The following is a 19,237-nucleotide window of genomic DNA, read 5'->3' as shown; positions in this document are numbered from 1 at the left end:
AACTGAAGCCGTTCCCCGGGAGCTGAGTCAACAGCCAGGAGAGGCTCTCCCCAGGTGTGGCTTGACCATCCTGCTTTCTGGGGCCGGTGGAGGCCTCACCAGGGCACCAAGCCTTCCCCAGCCCTAAGTGCTTTCTCCTGCTGCCCTCCAGCTGCCCTGCTGCCCCCTGTCTGCCCCTCAGCGGGTGGAGACTTGTTTCCAGGAGCTGAGATAGATGCTCCCCCTCCCCACCCACGAATGGAGTGGGCCTGTCGGCAGCAGTTGCACAGGTGGGGATTATCAGTGAGAAAAGTGCTCTGGAAAGGCTAACGGGGCTACAGGGTGCTAATCATATGTTCATGATTTAAAAATCAAATAGCTGGCAAGAGAGTGAGCAAAGAAAACTGAGAGCCAGAAGGGAAAAAGTACAAAGAGGTAGGATCTTCACAGCCCAGGGTGGGGATGAATTCCTCCCAGGTTACCTAGAGTCCTGCCCCAGGGCCCTCCGGAACTAACCACCCTGGACCAGTCAGAAGCCAGCTAGGGCTCAGGCACCCCAGGTCCACCCAAAAGCCTGCTCAGGACCCCTGTTCTTGTTTGATCCTGGGCCCAGCCAGCCACTGTGAAGGCACAAGGAAGGGACTCAGGGCCCACTCCCTGCTGGTCCCTCCCTCCTGCCTGGAACCCCCAGGAGGGAATACAGAGGTGGTCTAGGGAGGAGGCTGGAGCAGGGCAGGCTGGCGGGTGTGCAGGACCACAGGGAAAGAAAGGCGTTTGATGTCAAAGCCGGCTTTGCTGCAGGAAACAAAACTTCATAAGGATTGGGGAGGAGACGCCTCATCTGGCTTCCTTCCTTTGGGGCCCTGGTCTAGGAACAAGCCTGGAGCCAGAAAGCTCCTCATCCTGAGACACCCTGCATCCCTGCACCCGGCTTCTCCTAGTAGGGACGCTTCCCTTCTCCCACACACCGTCTCCTAACCCCGGTTTCCCCACCATGGGGGTCCCATCTTCTGCTCAGACTCAGGGCTCCTGACATGGTCCCCACCCCTGCAATCCCTGCCCAGACAGGGATGTGGCCCAGGGGGACCGCAGTCCACTTCTCCCCGTCCAGGGCTTGCAGACCCCAGCACCTCAGAGAAGGAGGGAGGAGAGAGAATGGGGCCCCTGGGAACCTCCCTGTGCTGTGCTCTAGACAGTCCATGAACAGCATGCAAATGCCCGGCAAAAATAGCATGCAAATCAGTACATCTCCCACCTATTCATCCTCTGTCCCTCCACCCCCACCCCAGGGTCCCACCATCCTTCAGGCCCTGAAGCGGAAGGTTACTTACTCTCTTCACCCAACAGCCTCAGCAACCTTTCTACTGCTTGCTCTCCCCTCACCCCTCCCCTCACCCTCCCTCATCCTCGCCACTCCCCTCCCAGTGCACTGCCTGACATCTGGTAGTTTGTCAAACAAGATGTTTGCTCCTTTGGCTGCAGCATCTTCAGGAGGGACTTCTCTGTGGGCTCAGACCCTAAAACAGTGATGGGGACAATGGAAGAGGACAGGCCTGGCCTGGGAATCCATCCCAAGCCTTAGACCCCTTGGCACTTTGCCAGAAAGCCCAAAGACTGTCCAGACAGGAAGGGTAAGAGTGTTCTCTGCTTCCGGTGGGATGGCCTGGCTGAACCCCTGTTACTATGATCACGACTGCCATTGCGATATTATCATTAAGGTAGGGGCCCCTGGGGCCCAGAGAGTGGGATTCCTGATAAAGAAGCCGAGTGGCATTTAATTGTGACAATCATTTCACAATGGATACACATATCAAAACATCACGTTGTACACCTTAATTATTTACGATTTTTATTTGTCGAAAAACAAAACACAAAACAAAACAGGAAGCAAAAGCCAAGTGGGTATCAGCCTTGAGCTGATAGTCAGCCAGATTTAGAACTTAGCATATGGAGAGTTAAATGGAAAGCAATTGCTGAAAGCTACCTACACTGGCTCTTTTAGTGAGCTGCCGTGGGTCCTGCGCCCACAGGGAGCTATCTCAGGCTGCCTTGGAGGGACAGATATGGAGCTCTGCGCCCCTGTTCTCCAAGTGCCCGGCTGCGTGCCTCTGCCCCCATACTTGGTCCACGCCTGACCCCAGCGGTTCGTGCTCAGCCAGGCCCTGCCTCGTCCCCAGCCCTTTCCTTGTCCCCAGCCCCTTCCCTGAACTGGAAGGAAAGCCCCCGTACCTACTGCCTTCCCAAGCTTGGCCCTGACTCAAGCCAGGCCTGAGACAGCAGCGGGGCAGGGAGGAAGCTTGGCCCACCCGTTAGCCTGACTCGGCCTGGGACAGGAAATGCTTCAGCCAGTTTCAAAGCCTCTGTAGCCAAGGGAAGGAAGCCACTTGAGGTGGGTCCCCAGGTCAGACCAAGGCTTTTGAGAAGGTGGAATAAATTAAGAATGCCAGGCTTGGAGCCTTGGGGAAAAGGTTGCATGCCCTGTGCCTGGCTAGGCTACAAAGTTCACGGTGAGCAGTGAGCAGGACCCAGATCTGCCCCCTAAATGCAGTACTTATAGAGGACTGAACCTGTGGCTTCCACACCAGCCGCACCTTCTTCATGGCCTGGCCTCCAAGGGTGGGAGACAAGTGGGCCTAAGTGACCCTCCCCCTGGCATGTCATTCCTACGGCAACAAATAGATGCCCAAACACCAAGTGATGAAATTCTCTCTTCCTTGCAAAGACTTTTGCAACTTAGCTTGGCGTCCACCCCTCCAATTCACATCTAACTCTGGTCCATTCGCTGACCTCCAAGTCCCTTTATCTGTTTGTTCTCAGGAAAGAGAATTCTGAGTCAAAAAGGTGTCTGGATAAAGTCAGGCAGATGGTCTCCCCAGCCCCACACCGGCAGCCTCCTGGATCAGCCCAGGCAGGGGCTCCCTGGGAAACCAACTTCCTCCCCACACCTGACTTCTCCTCGCCCCTTGAGAAGGAGCCCCTGGCGAGCACCCACCCTGTGCCTTTTGCTAATGTTGTATGTGCCTCCTCTGTTAAATCAGCAGACCAGCCACATTTTACAGACAAGGAAGCTAAGGCCTGAAAGCTCCCGTATCACTCTCAAGGCCTCAATGCTGTTAGTAAAGGGCAGAACCAGGACAGGAATCCAGGTTTGACTGACTCCTTAGGGACCTTTTACTTCATTCTCCCAAGTGCTCTTAAGTCATAGTGGCAGAAGTGAGCCACCAAGTGAGGACTACCTGACTTTTTCTTTCTTTTTGGTTTTTTTTTTTGTTTTTTTGTTTTTTTGGTTTTTTTTGACTCTGGACACTTTATGGGCAACACCATGCCACTCAGTGGCGACAAGAGGGTAAGTGTCCCTGGAAGGCGCCTCTTGAAGTTAATTGGGACAAGCCCATCTTCTGTTCAGCCCTCTACATAATCCTTCCAGGTCTAGTCACTGCTTCCTCTCACAGGAGTCTAAGGTTTTTAGTCCTTCAGCCTCTTCAATGGGGCAACAGACATCAGGGAATATCTTGCCCACCTCTCCCTTCTCCCTGGGACCAGAGTGCTTGACCCGTTTCCTTGATGCAGCTATTAAATTCTTGTAGAAGGGAGGAAGTAGGGAGCTGAGTGGAAAATTGGGAAAGAGGGAACAAGACTGCAGACAACCTACTGTGGTAGGTGGATCTCCAGCCATAAATTTATTCCAGAATAAATAAAACCACTCACCTTTTATTTGTAAGCAGATTGGAGATGTCACCACTAACAGATGTCACCTGGACACCAGCACAATCCACTGGGGCATCACACAGCAGCTCTCAGAACACCTGGACTGTCTCATGGGCTAACTATGGAGAAACCCTACCCAACAGATCCTCACCCAGCCCACTGGCCACTCCCAGCCTCCCACCCCCAGACTCCCTGGCTCCAGAAGGAAGCCTTGATTCCCCTAAGGTTCTGGTGAGAGCTTCACCAGAACATGGAGATCCTGGCTAAAATCCTACCCAATCTTTTAGTCCTGTCTTGTGGGAAATGGCCAGGATAGTTAGATGGGAAGAAGGATCCCATTCCTGACCTTAAAAACCCTCCAATCTCTCACATACTGCTGGTGGAAGTATAAGTTGGTACAACCTGGAAAACTTGCTGACAAACACACTACAGTTAAACATAAGCCTAGCAGTGCCACCCCTTGTATATAAGCAATAGAGATTAGTGGTTATGCTCACCAAAAACATGCACAGAAATGTCCGTTATAATTCTATTTGTAATAGTTCCAAACCGGAAGCAACCCAGATGCCCATCAATAGGAGAATGGATAAATGAATGGATTATATAATCAATATGTATATAATTTTATACATTTGTTTCATATTACCTACATATATGATTTCTATATATTAGATTTGCTATGCAGCATTACATATGTCATACAGCAGTTAAAAAGAGGAAACCACTACATATAGCATCAAGCGCGAACCTCACAGACATTCTGTTGAGCAAAAGAAGCCAGACTCTAACCATATGATTCCATTTCTGTGAAAGTCAGGAATAGGCAAAGTGAAATATAGCAGTAACCTCTGCCCGGGAGCAGGGTGTTTTCTGGGAGAGTGCATGAGGAAGTTCTGGGGTGCTGGAAATATTCTATACACGTATCCAGGTTGAGGTTCCACACGTGTATATATACATTACGTATTTCAAAATCCATCTGGCTGTATACTCAAGATTTGCCAACTTCATTAGGTAAGTTACACTCACCACCTACCCTTCCTGCTCCCTGCCAAAAAAGAAGGCAACAAAAATTTTAGACGATATTGTTTTGGTTTATTTGGTTTGTGTTTTGTTTCTGATTAATTTCACTGCTGGGAAAAATTAGTGGGCAGGCTCAAGTCTCACTTGAGTCCGTCGTATTATAGGTAAATACTATTTCATTGTATGTGGCCAGGGAGAGAACAGCTGTTCCTGTGTCTTAGCTAGGTCCGAGACTGGTTTCCTGTGAGCATGTGAGTGTGTGTGTGTGTGTGTGTGTGTGTATGTATGTGCATGTGTGTGTCGCATGATGTTCAGTTAGATGATGATCTGCCAGGGGTCAGAGATTGTGTGTGTCAAATTCCCCTTAACACCCGCACCACCCACAGAGATTGATTTCAACAAAATTTATTGTATGTCTAGTAGGTGCCATACTCTATTCTGAGGACTGGGGATATAGCAATAAAACAGAAAAAAAAAAAAAGCGCCTAGTTTTGGTGATACCAATCAAGATTGGTGGACAGTGGTTATAGGGTGGAGGAAAGATCGTTTTCAGATTCTTTCCAACTTCCTTTGGGATCTGGGGCAGGCCTCACATCCTCCAGCATTTTGCCTTTTCCAATAAAGAACTCCAAGTTGCTCCTCTGCAGGCTGGAAAGAGGGCTGGGGTGTGAGCCAACAGGTCAGACTACCACAGTTATGCCACCAGTCAAAGCCTGCAAATGACTAAACATGGTTTTAGCTAATATGAAGGACCCCCCAGAGCAGTCAGGGACTATCACTAAAGTGTCAGGTCATTAGGAAGGGCAAACACAGACACACTTTGTTTGGTTCCTGGTCCTGCCGCCTCTTCTCTGGGTCACTGTGGACAGGTCACTTAATCCTCTGAGCCTTTTTTCTCATCGGTGAAATAGGATGGTCATGTCTACCTCAAAGGGCTATTTGTACGGGTAAAAGAAGCTAGATCAGCACTTCCGTGGCACACAGTCTTTGGGAAATATGTAGTAGTTATTGGAATTAATTGGAGAGACAGAATATACACATCCAAACTGAAAACGTTCACTCACCTCCCACTCGAATCTAAAGTATGCCTGTTCCCACTCCTCAGCCTTGCACACAGCTCTTCAAACTCCTACACCCTCTGCCAAATCAGGAAACTTCCCACCTTCAAAACCAGAGACATGCCATATTCAGCAAGGCTTCCCAAACTCACTCGTTCCTCCGTGGCAAATACCCCTGCTTCAGACCTCACATCTCTGCTGCCAGGAAAGCTGTTCTCATGATCGAACTCCCTTGTTTTTCCATCAGACAAGGAGATGCTTGTGGGCAGGGGCTGTGTCCCCTGATCAGATTAGAGTTCTGACACCAGCCACTATGGAGTCCTTGACTCATGGCCTGCAGAAGCCACACTTGATTCCACCTCAAGGTCTTAGCATGTGCCCCGGCCAGGACCTGGGATGCTTGCTGCTCTGCTCTTTTCTCTCCCTTCTCTCAGCAAGTTGCCAAATGAACTCTTAGATACCCTCCAGGACTCCGCTTAAACACCACTTCCTTCAGGAAGCCCTCCTTGACTCCTGGACTGAAATTCCTTATTTTACCCTCTCAAGGCATCCAGTAATTCTCCTTCAGAGCACTGACAGCCAAGAATGATTACATACCAGCAAGACTCCTTTAAATGTTGCAAGTTCAATGAGAACAGGTACATTGTTTTCCCTAATATAGTCTCAGGACTTAGTTCAGTGTTTGGTGGGTGCGTAACAGAAGTGCAATAAACACTCTTTGAATGAATGAGTGAATGAATGAATGAGTGAATGAATGAATGAGTGAGTCAGTGAATGAATAAATATAGCCTCTCCTCACCATTCCCAGGTCTTAGCACGCATCTGTCCATACAACACCCTCAGGTGCCAAGGAAAAGGACAGATATAAGGACCGTCATCTGCTTCTGGTTGAGGTATATTTATTTTTTCCTGGGAACTTGTTACCTTTTTTCCCCGGTTGAGCCATGAGTCTTCAGGTTTTCTGGACAACACCCCCCACCCCCACCCTGTACACACCCTGTGCCACCAACACTGAAGAACACACACATTCCTCAGTCAGAAGAAAAGCTTCCAAAGGGTTTCCCCAACAGGGGGAACGGGGCAGCAGGCTCATACCACGGCAGCGACCACGGGCTAAATATACCCTGCTTTGCATCCTGTGTGCTTGAAAGCACACCCGGTAGACACGCATCGCAGGCTTGGAAGCGTACCTCACCCGTTCACCCACGCCAGCTCCAAGAAGCTGCCCCCACAGCTCCCACAGCCCCCACAGCCCCCATTGCTCCCACAGCCCCACTGAAAGAACCTGGCTGGATCCTCTGGTCTACCCCCGCCCCACTTCACCCCCACTACCACCCCCCCACCCCCACCCCTGCCCTACCACCCCCACCCACCCATACCCCCACCACACCCCACTCCACCCCACCCCACACCAATATTTTGCCTTTGCCCAGTTCTGACATGTGGTTAGACAGGTGCCCACCAAAGCCTTGGGCAGCAGCCAGAATCCGTGGGGCTGTAGAGTGCGGATCCCCACCCCAGGGGGCGGTGGCCAGGAAAGCACTGACGCAGGTGGCCTGCAGTCTGGTTACTGTCTGTTCTTCCTGCTGCAACAAATCACTGTATTGCTCTGAGCCTGTTTCCTCAGTGGTAAAATGGGGGTGGGGAGTGATCATACCTGTGCGTCCCACCCCCCAGGCTCATAGTACAAACCAACCCCAGCTGGGAGAATGGAGAGAAGGCCCTGCAATGGGCTGGCCACCGTACAGAACACTGAGGAAACAAACGTGAAGGAGGTTGGCCCCTGCCCTCGAAGGGGCCACGTCAGCAGTAAACAAACATTCACAATCCAGCGTGACAGAGGAGTGGGAGGGGTGCCACCAATGGGCCACACAAGAGGAGCAGATGCCAGGGTGATGGACACCTGTGGAGCGTGTAAAAGATCCTCCACCAGGAACTCAGGCCAACCAGAGCATAACTCTTGCCCGCTGGCTGCGTGACCTTGGGCAAGTTACTTAGCCTCTCTGTGCCTGCTCTGTGCCTCATAGAGGTGATATGAGGATGAGGATATGTAAATGAACTTTTGTAAATGAACTTACGCAAAGTACTTAGAACAGTTCCAGGGGCAAAGTAGGCACAAAATAAATGTTAGCTGTTATTCTTATTACCTTGAATTCATTCAACCAATATGTACAAGGCTCTGTTTCAGGCACAGGGAACATGTCAGTAAACAGAACAGACCGGAAAAATCTGCTCTCGTGGAGCTTACATTCTGGAAGGGGAGGGAGACCTATTTAATACACAGTAAAACCTTGGCTCTCGAGTAACTTGGTCTGCGAGTGTTCTGCAAGACAAACACACACTTCTAATAAATTTTAACTTGATAAACAAGCGATGTCTTGCCATATGAGTAGTATGCGATCACAACAGTGATTCTTGAAATTTCCTTTGATATATAAGTGCTTTGGATTACAAGCATGTTTCTGGAGCGACTTACGCTTGCAAACCAATATTTTACTGTATTTGATGAGGGTGCTTTGGAAAAGAAGGAAGGAGAGAAGGGGAATAGAGTTCCAAGCCATGGGGGAGGGTTTCCATTTTAAGCATGGTGGTCAGGGAAGGGCTCACTGGGAAGGGGACATCCACCGGAAGAACCAGGGTACAAGCAGAGTAGCATCAGGGGCCGTCTCCTCTGGTCCTATGAATACATCTTTAGTTGCAAAAGAGAAATGACCAGGAATGTGAGGATTAAATTAGAAACTACAAAACGCCAGACATACACTGAGCCCAGAATAAATGTCAGCTCCTCCCTTTCCCTTTTGTCCCCAACGACTCCTCTCCAGTCATCAGGGAATTTGAGATCTCCCAACCAGAGCATGCTTCCTTCTCGAGCCTCTCTTGGCGCCCTTGCCTGGGTCCTTGCAGGCAGGGTGGTCTCAGGTCCGAGGAGCGTGCAGCAGGCTGCGGAGTGTTCTCAAGAAGACTGAGAACCTGAGCCTGGGGGCTGGAGGGCAGCTACCAGCCCCGCAGCCTTCTAGCGGTGGGACCTTGGCCAGGGACAACAAAAACAACTGTCACTTATGCCAGGGACTTATTCATTTTATCTTTCCATCAGCCCTGGGGGGTGGACAGGAAAAGTGACCCTTGGGGAGGTTCACCGGGCAAGAGGCAGAGAAGCTAGGGCCAGATCCTAGCTGTGGCACTCCAATGTCCCAGCTCTCAGATTTACCAAAAAGAAAGATGAAATCAAAACCCGAACACCGGATTAAATTTGAGTTTCAGATAATCAAGAAATCGTTTTTTAGTATAAGTCTGTCCCAAATATTGAACGGGACATACTTATAGTAAATTATTACATTGTTCGTGTGAAATTCAAATATAACTGGGTGACCTGTGTTTTACCCAGGCTTTCAGCGGATCTATCACATAGGTCTCCCAACGTTGGAAGTCACTGCCTCCCGGGGACTTGGAATATCTAGAGGATCTAGACGTAAAGGCACCAACCGAGGAGGCCAGTAAAGGTCCTGGCACGCCCCTTGCTTGAAGTGAGCTCTCACTTGAAGGTGGGTTGAGGCTCATCCCATACAGCCAATAAGCAGGCAGAGGGGCCCCTGTTGTAGCTCCTGAGCTTTAGGAGGCCCGGACATGACTCTTCAATGGCCAAAAAAGACTACAGGGCCAAGAAGTACCCACCCAGAGCCTGTGTTCCCCAGCCACACTCTAGCATGAGGACCCTGAAAGTCACTGCCCAATGGGCCCTGAGCCAGCTTGCAGGGCTTGTGAGGATTTCCACCCTGGGCCTCCTGAGGGCCGACCTCATGGCTGGTGGGGACACCCCTGATTAGGACTGCCCGATAAAATACACGGAGCCTAGTTACATTTGAATTTCAGACACACAAGGAATACTGTTTTAATGCAAGTATGTCCCAAACTTGACAACATTTCCCTGGGCCCAAGGACGCCCATTGCTGTTTGGCGATGTGTCAGTGTGCGGGTGGGGCTGTCTACATAGGCACTGGTGATACTGGTGGCCCCCCAAGATACAGGATGGAACCAGAAATGGGAAGAAAAGGTGGGTGGGCCACCGTCTGGGAACACATTTGTTCTCCTACGCTGAGCCCTGCAAATACCAGCACCTCCCACTTCTCTCTGCTGTCCCCACCCACCTCTGAGCTACCAGCCCTGCCTTCCCCAAAGGGACTGCTCTTGAGTGGGGCACCAGGGAGCTGGCTGGCTCGTCCCCTGTCCAGCCCCCCCAGCCTTGGACACCAGCCCCGCAGCCCCTCCATCCCTACCCTCAATCCTCTATCTGCCACTATCTCTGCGGCCTCCCCAGTCCTCCCAAGGTTTGCTCTCCCCACAAGGCCCCGAGGGCGTCAGTTGAAGAGATGGGTTGGAGAGATTGGGTAATGGGTGTTCTGGTCTAGACAAGTCTGACCCGGCCAGCCCCACAGGAGGAAGGTCAGAGACTGGCCAGCGGGGAGAGCAGCGGGTCTGGGCGGAGGTGGGGGTGAGGGCTGCTGGGAATTCAGATGCCCTCCTTGACCCATTCTAGAACCCTGCGGAAAATGCTGTTCTCTCCCCTGGAGGAGCTTCTCCTCAGGACTGAGGTGAAGAGTGAGGACAAGGAACTTCTACCCCTGGGCCCCAGGCTGCAGAAAGGCCTCTGCTCTGGACGCCTCCCGTATCTGTATCTCGTTCGAACTTCAGTCCTAACACCGAGTATGTGTAGAATGCTTGCATCAGTGCCCGGGACGTGCTAGTGCTCAGCACGCTACTGCTTCTATCATCATCACTACTTAAGAATGATACACGACGACATTTTTACGCTCATCTTACTCACTGCGTGGTGAATTCCGAAGGACTGGGCAGGCCTGTGTTTCGTTCATTTTAGTGGTCCCGGCGCCTGGCACGGACAAATATGTGTTCAGTAAATGTTAGTCTAGTGAAAACAATGGATAGCGTTTAATTGTTCCCGTTTGCGTGTCCCTGACTTTCCCCCAGTGTCTCCGTGCTACGTGCACACGGACCACGATAAACCGTCCCTGGCTTCTATTTTTGCTGTGCCTCCTTTTCACAAGGCCTCAAACCTCTCCAACTCTTCACACCCCCATTGCCTGTCCCCACCCCTAGATGCTTCCACCAGGGTTTTCGCCTCCCCAGTGCTCCCCACTGGGCGCCACCAGCCACTGCTGCCAACGGCTTGGAGCGGGGGTGTCAGGGGCCCTGGACTGGGGCGACGGTGGATGGGGTCAGAGTCTTTGAGGGAACATCTTTCTGTTTTATTTGCAGTCCTCTTTCTAGTGCTTGGAGAGTATCAGGCTGGGCTGTCTGTCCCCTCCCTTGATGGGCTGCGGGTCACTTCTCCCCCTAACGTCGGGAGTGCGGTTACCCACCTCCTTCCCGGGGCGAGTCCTCCTCAGCGGCTGCAGGGACTGGGGAACAAGACTTCTGTAGGACAGCCCCCCAGCCAGACACGTCTAACCCTGTCTCAGGCCCGTGAGGGACCCTGCTACGGCTAGTCCGAGGAGTCACAGGCACGCACACTCACCCTCACCCCCACACACTCACCATCACATACACACCCTCCTGCACACTCTCATACACTCACTGCCTCACCCCTCCTGATCGCCTCTACTGTCAGCAGCTCCACAGATAAGCTACAATGTGACCAACCCACAAAACACACGCTGCTGTAGTAAACCTCGTTTAGTACTTAGGAGCCCCAGTTAACAGGGGACGCGATGTTTTAAAAATCTCTATTTTCAATTTTTTTCAAAATTAGCACTTTTTCAGAATCCCTCTACATCCCCTTCTTCTAGACCTCTGCATCCCTCCTGCTCCCTCTCTCTCGGCCCAGAACTTCTTGCTTGTTGCACCCCATTAACACCCCTAAAGATCCAGAGCTAGGGAGGCCCAGCCCCGCGGAGGGCAGGCTGGGGAGGGACAGAAAGCCTCTGCATGACCCCTGCCATCTCTGGATACTTTGCTGGGCTTGTGAGCCCGGGGGCCCCAGGGGAGGGCATCAGAGGGCCTCGTGCTCAGGGGCAGGGCTGAGGACACCCTCTGTTCTGGGCATCTGGGCGGCTTGCCGTCTGGCCTCAGCCACGCACACATTGCAGTGATCTCTCAGTCCCGGGCTCAGCCTGGGTGCTGCTGGGGGCCTGCACTCTGCCTCCCTCCTTGTCTCTCCTCTCCAGCCCTCTTCCGCTTTCTCCTCATCCCTGCCCAGGCCCCTGCGGGTCCCATTTTGCTCCCCCACCCCCACTCCTTCTCTCCCCTGCACCTGTTTCTTCCTCTTTCTCCCTCTCCATCTTGTTGGCTCCTCTGAGTCACTTGTTTCCACACCGTCCTCTCCTTAACGGATAGCCGGTGGCCCCTCCCGGTCCCCTGAAGTGCAGAGCCTTTCAGGAATCCCCTTCTGAGAGCTCTGATCAGGCCTCAGGGGACCCGAGGGGCAGGTGGGGGAGGGGTGGATAGCAAAAATAGCTCCTTATCTGAGCCTGAGGGAGGCCTTAGCAGGGGAGGAGCTGAAAGGTTTCCAAGCCCAGTGGAGAGGACAGAGGACCAAGAAACTGGCACCTGTGATAATGTCTGTGCCTGAAGTGTCTGCAGGGTGCCCCTGGTCTTCCCATGCCAGGATGTGCCACTGGCCACCAGAGCAGTGGGACCTCCCAGGCACCTGGCCTCACTGCTCCTACTGTGGGGTTTTGAGAACTGGTGACAGGCACAAAGACACTGAGGCAGGTCTTACAACATCAGGACTGGGGTTGCTTATGCCATTCCCAGTGGCTGCGTGCCCGAGGGGAGCTGGGTGCAGTGCTGTGCTGAGGGCCCCCATCAGTTCCTGCTCTGTACCTCCGGGACACCCTTCCCTTCACGTGGACATCTTTTCCCTTCCGCCCACCCAAATCTCCACATCCCAGGGCCCACCCTCTGTGAAGTCCAAGACCGTGGGAAACCCTCCCTTGGCCTTTCAGTCTCTTAATTCCAGCCTGTGCCCAGCAGGCGCTATTGGTTGCCCGTTGTTCCGTGGGGGTCCTCCCGACTGCCGCTCTGCTGCCCGATGACAAGGGCAATGCCTTAGACATTTTTTTCTGAGACACAAATAAGCAGCAGCAGCATTATGGTCATTACGAGTTTATTTCTCTTATCATCATCGTATGGTTGAATTCTCCTCCAGAAAGAAACTCCCATTTGATAAAAGCTTTCAAAATGCCCTTTGCTTTCAGGACACGATTTCATTTCATCTTCACTGCACCCCTCACTAGTGGACATTGTAGCTCCCATTGAATAGGGGAGGGGAATGGGAGCTCAGGGCCCTGCGAAGACAGCAAGACTGGATTCAGCGCCACCCTGTACAACTGGACCTTCCCTCCTCCCGAAAGCTCTCTCTTCACTTGGCCTCAAGGACACCAGCCTTCCTGGCTCTCCTCTTGCCTTCCTGGTTGCTCCTTCTCTTCTCCTGGGCTTCTCAGAGTCCCCAAGGCCCAGCCCTTTTCTTTTTCTCTGTCCGCACTTATACTCTTCATGACCTCATTCAGGCTCATGGCCACTGTCTAAAGGACGACACCTCAAACACAGTTCTAGTCCAGACCTTTCTCTTGTCTACCTGCCTACCCGACATGCCCAGCTGGAGTGACAGACATCTCAGATGAAGTAGATCTGAGGCTACTCCAGTTCTCCCCAGGCCTCTCTGGAACCTGCACCATGGGGCACATGGGTGGCTCAGTCCGTTAAGCATCAGACTTTGGCTCAGGTCACAATCTCATGGCTTGAGCCCCACATGGAGCTCTATGCTGACAGCTGAGAGCCCAGAGCCTGCTTGGGATTCTGTGTCTCCCTCTATCTCTGCCCCTCTCCCACCTGTGCTTTCTCTCTCTCTCAAAAATAAATAAACATTAAAAAAAAGAAGAAAGAAGAAGAAAGAAAGAAAGAAAGAAAGAAAGAAAGAAGGAAAGAAAGAAAGAAAGAAAAAAAGAAAGAAAGAAAGAAAGAAAGAAAGAGAAACTGCTCCATTCTGTCCTTCCCGGTTTCAGCCCCTGGAAACTGCAACTTCTCTTGTCAAATACCCGGAGGCTTTCTTTGCTTCCTCTCTTTCTTTCCGTCCCCAAATCCAATCTGCAGGCGATCCCACTGGCTCTTCCCTCATCTATACCCGAAATCAACCTCTTCCCCCACCACCACGGTATCTCCCTTGCTCCAAGTTGCCCTCCCCTGTGACCTTCGGGTCCCACCAGGCCCTAGTTGGTCTCTGTTTCCACCTTCTACCTGCCCAGCAGTGGGAGTGTCCTTTACACATAGAAGTCAGATCGCATCACGTCTGTGCTCAGAGCTAGCCTCCATTCTCTGCTCTGGACCCTGCCAATCCCCATCTCTTCCTGCCTCCCTGCCCCACCCCCTTCTCTCTAGCTCTTTCTCTCAAACACAACAGCCTGCACTTTCCTGCCTCTGCACTTTGACCTGGCTGTTCCCTCTGCCTGGAATACTCTTCCTCTGGAACTACATGGATAACTCCTTCACTTGCCCTGACCACCGTGTTAGGATTGCAGCCAGAATCAACCTCAGCCCCAGTCACACACACTACTGGTCCCCCTTTTTCTGCTTCACTTAATCGTTATTTCACTGTCTTTAAGATCTAATTTACTTATCTCTTACGGTGATTATGGACTGTCTCCCCATTTCCCACGAGAAGCAACCCGAGGGCAGAGGCGTCAATCTTTTTGGTTTGCTGCTGTATCTCAAGTACCAATAGTGGCGCCTGGCACATAGTAGGCACTCAATAAATATTCCATGACTTAATGAACAGATTATCCCTTTCTCCTCTTTTGCTTGTCTGTGTGCTAGAACTTCTTGAGGCTCCAGCTAAGAAGCTGGCCAGGTGGACATGTTCTATTTTCTTAGCCCCGTAACTTAGGAACAAGGCAAGGGAGGCCTTAGAAAGCCAGGAAGCTGCTAGGACAAGTTTGGCTGGTCCATCAAAAAACAACAACAACAACAACTGCTTGGGTTGGGCTGAGCCCAGCCGTGACCTGTGCATATGGCGCCTCCCTCATCGCCCTCCCATTCCAAACCCAAGGGGCCCAGCTGAGCCCGTGTCACCTAGCCTGCAATGTGCCCCACCTACTGCCCTGACCTGTTTTCTCTCATTCACTCCTCCTCACAGCTTCTCCAAACCCCTCCCTGCCGGGGAAGCTGCCTCCCAGTTCCACTCCCACATGGACCACAAGATGCTTGCATGGATCTGGACGCCCTCAGCACTGGGTACAAGCAACTTGAATACTGCCGCACCCACATGTACACCCCCAGGGTGGTTTATACCACAGGAGCTGCTATGGAGGCAGGCTACTTCCATTCAAATGCAAGCGCCACTGCTAACCAGCTTTGTGAGTGTGGACAAGTCTACTGTGCTCCCCAAACCTTAATTTCCTCATCTGTAAAGTAGGACCTGTGGCTGCCTTTGAGGGTTGCTGTCAGAGAATCTATTCACAGAGAATCTAGTACTGCACCTGCGGCCCAGTGGGTGCTGAATCATGGTTACTGCTCCGTGAACTCCCACTTCTTGAGGGCCCACCGTGTGCCAAGCACTGTTAAAGGTGCAGGTGGCCGTCCCGTGCGTGGTGGGTGGGGGGAGGGGACAGCGTCCTTCTTAACGGACCGGCGTTGAGATGAAGTGTTGCCGCCCGGAATTGCTACTGGAATTCTGCCTTGGATTGCAAGCAGATAGAAGACACGGTGCGTGTGACTTGGGTCAGGGTGAGGGTGGGGGGCGCCCCAGAAACTGTCCTAACTTCTTGCTGTCTGAGAAAGGAGCAACGTTTATCGGGGAAAAATATCCACTGGTGTTGCAAAAAGACTTGAGGCTCATCTGCAAAACTCACGGAGGGCGAAAGGGTTTGGGGTCAGGCAAGTCTGGCTCAAAGCCCAGTTCCGCAGAAAAAAGGCTGGAAGGATATTCTCTTCTCTGCGTAGGGCTCACTTTCTCTCTCCAGGTCTCTTGTGAGCATGCTCTTGGCAGTGATGTCAAAACAGGCTACCACCACTGCGTCCTCAGCGTCTCTGACATCAGTGGGCAGTGTGGGAGGACGGCGGGTCACCGGCGACCAGCTGCTTATTGAGGCCATCTTCTCCAGAGGTGACATTGTGCTGTATCTGTGCTGGGTGGCACCACACCTCGCACCTCTGTTACACTGCAAAACTTCTGCCTTCCCGGCTGGCTGAGCCAGGTGAGCTCCCCCTGAAAAGAAAGAAAGGAAGGAAGGAAGGAAGGAACAAAGAAAGAGAGACCCTTTTCTTTTTCTTTCTTTCTTTCTCTTTCTTTCTTCCTTCCTTCTTCTTTCTTTCTTTCTTTCTTTCTTTCTTTCTTTCTTTCTTTCTGTTTATATATTTTTGAGAGAGAGAGAGACAGACGGACAGACAGAGCATGAGCAGGGGAGGGGCAGAGAGAGAGAGAGGGAGACACAGATTCTGAAGGAGGCTCCAGGCTCTGAGCTGTCAGCACAGAGCCTGATGTGGGGCTCACACTCACTAGCTATGAGATCATAACCTGAGCCGAAGACAGATGCTTAACTGACTGAGCCACCCAGGCGCCCCACAAATGTCTTTAAAATGAACAAAAGAATGGAAAACAGAGTAGTTGCTGCTGCTGCTGCTGCTGCTATGAACCTCTAGGCAAATTTAGGGAAGCCAAGTTGCCCTTCTGCACCCCTGCTTGGTTTCCAAAACCCTGCTCCTCCCTCTCTCCATTCCCAGGCTCTGCATTTACATCACATATTTAAATATTCACAGTTTGGGGGGCACCTGGGTGGTTCAGTCGGTTGAGCATCTAACTTGGGCTCAGGTCATGATCTTGCAGTTTGTGAGCTTGAGCCCTGCTTGGGGCTCTGTGCTGACAGCTCAGAGCCTGGAGCTTGCTTCGGATTCTGTGTCTCCCTCTCTCTGCCCCTTCCCTGCTCATGCTCTGTCTCTCTCTGTCTCTCAAAGATGAATAAACGTTAAAAAAAATTTTTTTAAATATTCACAGTTTTGCCTGAAATAGATGAGAATCATGAAGCTTGCAATGTTTCCCAAGGATTACCAAAATCTCTTAATCCCCTTCTTTCCTGTAATATCCTGTAGGGAAACTGATTTTAACAAATGCATTTTTAAATTGCTCAAACGTTTTCAAACACATGGCTCTAGAGTATCAGGAACAGCTTCCATATTGAGGCATCAATGGTAGTCTTAGTTTGCACCAAACTGTGTGTGTGTGTGTGTGTACGTGTATTTCTTAATCCCAGCTTCCTCACTTACCTTGGGACCTGTCCCCAGGTGTTTGGCCCCCTGAGCCTCACCCGTAACACCCGCATGACATTCCTCCAGGAGGAATCCACTGAGCACCTTCTATGGCAGGACCTTCTCCAAGCCCTGGACACAGAGTGAACAAAACAAAGGAGATTTAACCTGTTGTGTGAGAGGAGCCAGACAATTAGTTACGTACCTCAGATCATTTTCAACATTTAGAAGAAAAACGAAGCAAAGGAAGAGCACGGTGACCTACCTGCCCCTTGAGCTGCTGTGTGGATCGTACCACGTGTCAGGCCCACATAGGAGCCTGGTTTCCTTGTCTCACTCCGTCATCTCCTACAGCACCCTGACCAAGGGGTGGGAACGTCCCACCCACACTCCACATTATGAGGTATTTTTATTTTTTCTCTTTATCAGCAGAAACTCAGGATAGGAATGGCAGTGGGCATGGTGGTGGGCGTGTGAGATACTTTTCTATTTCTTCTCTTTACTGAGCCTACTACGTTCCAGGCAGTTGGCCTGCACAGCCTTTTTAAAATTGGAAACTTTTACATAAACACCCTGAGTTCTGGATCCTCTTGAAAAATTGTGACTCTAGCAGCACTGGGTATGCCTTCCCTTGGGGCAACAAGTAACCAGTGCCAAGAGGTGGCTGGTTACTTTCGAGAGCGTGAACGTTCTCTGGCTCACTAGCCCTTAAAGTCTTTTACACACGGCCAGCTTTGTTCGCCTGACTTATGTGCTCATCATAATGAATACATACAAACTAAGGGAAGAATACTGACAGAAACATATCAGGTTTTGACATTCCTCCCATGGAGAAGAGTCTATGTCCCTCCCCTTGAATTCGGGTGACTCGTGCTTGCTTCAGCCAACAGAGTCCAGTGGAAGTACCAATATGTCAGAGGCTAGAACATAAAAGCCCTTCCGCTCTGTTCACTGGAACTCTGTCTTCCAGAGTCCCAAACTACCATGTAAGAAGTCCAATTGCCCTGGGGCCACCATACTGTAAGGATGTCCAACCCACATACTTCCAAGCCACATGAAGAGGCCATATATGGGGGCTCTAGTTGGCAGTCCCAACTGAGCCCAGCCTTTGAGCCATCCCGGTCCGGGCACCAAACATGTGAGTTAAGATGTTTCCAGATGATTCCAGCCCTCAACCAGCCACCTGTTCATGTCTTCCACCCTGAGGCCTCAGACATGTGGACAAGAGACAATTCATCCTCACTATGCCCTTTCCAAATTCCTGACCATAGTAAAACGATTGTTGTTTATATATTTTGGGGTGGTTCATGATGCAGCAATAGGTAATTGGAACAATGTCCATTAGGAAGGATCAACTGAGCCCAGAGCTGAAGGTAAGTAGGTAAAGAGAGGGGCACTGGAGCAGAGCATTTTGAACAGGGGTTTGGGGAAGACAGCAGGTACAAAAGCTCTCTGGTGGGAGGAATCTGGTATATTAAAAAACAATAAAGAAAGCAAGCAAGCAGAAACCCCTCTAGGTATTTCCAGCACGAACTATTTAATACAGGAAGTTAAATGTTTAAAAACAACAAAACGCTAGGGCTGAAAGACAAGTCAGAGAAGCTGCCATAGAATTCAAATTTAATACCAGGTTTCAAGATTCAGGAAGTTTCAAGAAACACAGGAAACCTTCCACAGTGATCTGACTCTATTAGGAAGGCAGGTGATGTGACAGAAAGCACCTACAGGCGGCTACAAATCTTCTATCTATGAACCCAAAGCTCATGTAATTGTCCACCACTGCCCTGCTAGAGACACAATAATATTTCTGCTTCTCTCCTACTTCCAAGTCTATCATAAGTGCCTCTCATTTGTGGAAACAAACCTAGAAGCTTATTGGCTGAGGATTCTGGGAAATGTGGTTTCTGGGCTTCTGGCTCCGGCAGCACTGGGGAGAGCGCAGAGGGGAAGGGGGACTGAGGTCAATGGGCGATCCAGCACACAAGGCACGACTGACCTCTCCTTCATCTCCTTCATCACTTCTGGTCATCTTGTCTTCCATTTCACTTCAGCTGCTCACCCCTGTGATCATGCCCCCATAATCTCAATGTCGTGTCTCCTGTCTTCCCAATTCACTCCCTCTGGTACCTGAATTCCAATAATTCTTCTATCTCCTGAGACTTACCCATCCTTCCTTTTCCCTCCATCTCCCCAGTGCCCCTCTCATCCCGATTAGATGA

The 19,237-nt window shown here is 51.1% G+C and overlaps 1 long non-coding RNA gene across 4 annotated transcripts in view; it reads right to left on the bottom strand.

The window, feature by feature from the left end:
* Nucleotides 1-7,191: 7,191 nt before the first annotated feature.
* LOC131495426 (uncharacterized) overlaps nt 7,192-19,237 on the bottom strand; it is a 30,105-nt gene continuing 18,059 nt past the window's right edge. For 2 of the 4 annotated variants that reach the window (XR_009253939.1, XR_009253940.1), the window contains exons 2-3: nt 15,254-17,150; nt 10,661-13,066 (exon numbers count right to left, since the gene is read on the bottom strand). This is a non-coding gene — a long non-coding RNA (uncharacterized LOC131495426). The other 2 variants (XR_009253942.1, XR_009253941.1) reach the window with 2 other exon arrangements.

Source organism: Neofelis nebulosa, chromosome 15 (assembly GCF_028018385.1).
Source record: "Neofelis nebulosa isolate mNeoNeb1 chromosome 15, mNeoNeb1.pri, whole genome shotgun sequence".
NCBI classification, from domain to species: domain Eukaryota; kingdom Metazoa; phylum Chordata; class Mammalia; order Carnivora; family Felidae; genus Neofelis; species Neofelis nebulosa.
This window is presented reverse-complemented; position numbering and strand designations above follow the sequence as displayed.